General features: G+C 46.1%; 1 long non-coding RNA gene across 1 annotated transcript; it reads right to left on the bottom strand.

Moving 5' to 3' along the window:
- Nucleotides 1–275: 275 nt before the first annotated feature.
- On the bottom strand, nucleotides 276–3,211 carry LOC123143512 (uncharacterized). Its single transcript, XR_006470879.1, has 3 exons — nucleotides 2,176–3,211; nucleotides 865–965; nucleotides 276–376 (listed from the first exon to the last, which is right to left on the bottom strand). It is a non-coding gene; the product is annotated as an uncharacterized lncRNA (long non-coding RNA).
- Between the last annotated feature and the right edge of the window lie 600 nt (nucleotides 3,212–3,811).

Here is a 3,811-nt window from a genome sequence, read left to right as displayed (position 1 = left end):
TAATCCAAATACCAGTGACGCATCACATGGTGCGCCACTACTAACCGTTAGGTGCTCCACTGGTATTCCCCCCAGGTGCGCCACTAATAGCCTTATAGGTGCGCCACTAGTAATAAAGGAAGGTGCGCCACTAATAAGGGCTTAAATGCGCCACTAGTAATGTATTTGGAAAACAAAAAAATCCAAATTTATAGAAAACAACCTATAAGGAGAAATAATTTAAAAACAAAAAATGAAATAGAATCATAATTTTATTATAGTAAGAATATTACAATGTCTTTACAAGTATCCAATAAAAGGAAAATTGCAAGGAAATAAAAGAAAATCCTAAAACTAATCTTCTAGTAATCTTTTCTTCTTTTTCTTCACTTTATCCCTGCAAAATGTAACAAAATAAACAGAAAGACAAACAAACTATTTATAACATGTCAATACTGTCATTTTTTATGCAGAACTAGATATGAGCATATATTTCCAGAATTACATGGTGTGAATATTGTATGAGTAAGATTATAATGGAAATGAATTTTGATAGGAGCCCACTTTCGACGAGTATTTATCTGACAGAGCTAAATAATCAGGGCATTTACCTTTTGATAATATTATTATACTATACTACCAGTATACTACTCCACTTGGATTTTTTAGATGAGCAGATCTGAGATAGACATCTGTTCAAGTGGCTATAGGTAGGCTTGAAGAATTCTCATCGGTTCAAGTGGCTACAGGTAGTCGCACAGCTGGAATATAGACTACTAGTACTATTTGAAAAGAAAACAAGAGCAAATCTGAACGTACTAGTCAGATCCGATCACATTGAGCTAGAAAGAAAATTCATCAGGAAACAGATGGCCGGCGACTTACTTCCAGACATTGAGGATCTCGTTGTGCCCGGCGAAGACGCTGCGGAGTGCGTCGCGGATGGACTGCTCACAGCGATAGCTGCCGCAGATGAACTCGTTGTCCTGCAGGTAGTCCAGCAGCCAGGAATTAAAGATAGGAGGGCTAGAACTGAAAGAACTAACATCTTAGAAAGCAACAGGAGATAATTCATATATGCAAAATACATATGAAGTGGTCTTCACCAAATTTGTTGAAACATGAACGAAATGTTTTAGCAGTACCAATGATACATGTCAAATTAATTGTTCCTGTCATGACAATGTAAAAGTAGTACTTGCATGCCAATGAAGACTTGCTAGTGTCAGATTCTATGAGGTTCAGGACATGTGTAATTGTGCCAAGTTCACTTGTAATGCCATTATTCATGATCTGAACTTTATCCCCCACAAAATAAAATAACAGTTGATCCATGCGAATGATACTTAATTTTGAAGCTACTGTTAATTTATAAACTGAATATAAAGTGAGTTTATAAATTCAGAAACAGAAAATTCAGTTAAGCTACTGTTAACTGAATTTTGGAGTGTATACTTAACAAAGGCTTCATTTGAATGTACAGTCAAATTAAAAAAAAATGTGTTCATGGGGCAGCAGCACTAAGAACTGATAGAAAAAGGTGCAGAAAAAAGCTACTGAAAAACAATATCAGAAGTAGTGCAGACGGTGTTGAGGCGCTGACTGAACCATTGATAGTACTACCGGCATTGTCATGTTTTCAATGCTACAACCTACTTATCAATCTTACCAAAATAGCTCTGATATTTCATAGTACTGCATATGTGCATAAGATTCTATCATTAAAGGGAACAGACGCTTGCTCTTTCTTCAATATGATTTGACAATGCTCGACCAATTGACAAACAAACATAGTTATCTGAATAAGCACCAGGCACATAGCTCACACTCATAACGTGGTAGCAAAACAATTTTGATTGATTCTCGTCCTAACCAGTCGACACACATACAAAGATCATTTTGTAGGGGCCCATACTGCATAGGCACCAATTTTTCCTGGCAACCAGGGCCAGCACGTAAGGCAGCAGCTCTTTCTTAGCATTTTAACCATTTCGGGAAGTGCAGGGCATATGATGGAATGCACTAACCCCTAGCCTATTCGGCCATGGTCACCGCAAAAGCTTACTGGTGCAGTCGCACTCATTTCTGTAACCCGGTCTCATTATCAGAGGCCAGAAATTCAGAATCCCCCCCTTCCTTAGAGTATACTCCTACTAGCTAAGTGCTAAACCTATGGAGCATACAAGCCCTGCCTACCTTCTTCACCTTCCATTCCACTAAGAAATCAGTGGAAAAATTAGGGAGCAGAAGCTCAACAGAATGCACCAAATCGCCAAAATTCCATCCCAGCTACCTCTCTGCATTTACAACACACAAGGTAAGCACAGCGCTGATGCAAGAGATCATGATTAAGTAGTAGTAGTAAAAATCAAGCAGGCTGAACGGCGATCTAGAAGAATCGGGGTCCTAAGGCCAGCACCGCACCGCCCCGGTCACCTGACGGCCGCTCTAGCAGTGCAGCCCGAATTCCGATCAATGCGCGCGCGCGCACGCGTGATTCAGATATGGCAAGAGGAAAGCAAAACGAGCACGCCGCCGATCCAGCAGAGCCTACGGGAGCAGCTCTCGGAAGGCGCCTATACGTTCCCGAGCTGGCCGGACGCGCCGGGGTAGGTGATCCACCAGTCCAAATCAGGCGAATTCCACACGCGCGAGAAAAAAGTAGGCAGCGCGGCTCGAGTCCACGGCGGCGGCGGCTGGGGAGGGAAAAAGTCAAACTCTGACCAAATCGCCGCCCGATCCCCGCCCGCCGCGCCGCCGCCGCATTTCGAGCTCGATCCAACCGATTAATCCCCCCCTGCGCCCCGCAACCCACAAGATAGGGGAGGAGGGAAGCATCTTGGCGGAGACCGCTCGGGAGGCGGGCCGGGCCGAAGGGAGCAGCCGCCGCAGGGACCCTCCGCCGTGGCGGGGCAGCGCCGTCGAGGCGGGAGACGGCGGGCGGAGCCTGGCTGAGACCTCCATCGGCAGGCAAGCGCTCCGGTTGGTGGGGAATTTTCACCTCGCCTCCGTCGCCAGTGGGGGTGGGGGAGAAGAAGAGGGAGGCGGAGCTCCTCGGATTGCTCGTCGTGGAAGGTGGCTCGCCGTGGTCGGGAGGGAGAGGAAGAGGCGGGCGGCCGGGGCTTCCCGATCTAGATCTAGATCGAAGTCGAGGGAGGTGGGTGGGTGTGTCAGAGGAAGGGGAGGGGAGAGAACGTGACTAGAGAGAGGGGATAAGGGGTGATAGCAATGGCGCAATGGTAGGGGTGCGCCATACGTATAGATAGCAATGGCGTATCTCTTACTGCTGCGCCACTGCTAAGTCTGGGGAGGGGTGTGGGGTCAGGACAAAACTTGTAATGGGGCACCACATAGTAGGTGCGCCATTAATAAAATGGCCATTAATGACGCACCACATACATAGTGCGCTATTAATGTCCATATTAGTTATAGCCGTTTTCCAAGTAGTGTCGCATTATTCCTGGATTTATTTCAGGATTCACTACTAGGGAAAAGCTTACACACAGGATCTTACAAGCAGCGAGTTTTAAATTAAGGCGCTGCTGCAATGTAGTAGTAGCGCGCTCCGGCAGTACTCGCTGCTGAAATAAACGTAGCAGTAGCGCACCTCCTCTAAGCCGCGCTACTGCTACAATTCCCACGACCCCGCCACGAACCTAGTTCTACCAGCAGCGCATTAATTCGGAGCGCGCTACTGCTAGGTAGTTTAGCAGTAGCGCCTTTACCTTTAGAGCGCTACTGCTAAAACTAGTTATCTACCACCCCCACGCTCTCCTCTATCTCATCTATCTGATCCACACTCACACTCACACTCACTCCATCACCCCCTCAA

This window comes from Triticum aestivum, chromosome 6D (assembly GCF_018294505.1).
Source record: "Triticum aestivum cultivar Chinese Spring chromosome 6D, IWGSC CS RefSeq v2.1, whole genome shotgun sequence".
Lineage (NCBI taxonomy): Eukaryota > Viridiplantae > Streptophyta > Magnoliopsida > Poales > Poaceae > Triticum > Triticum aestivum.
Note: the sequence above shows the minus strand (reverse complement) of the source record. Positions and strands in the feature narration are given on the sequence as shown.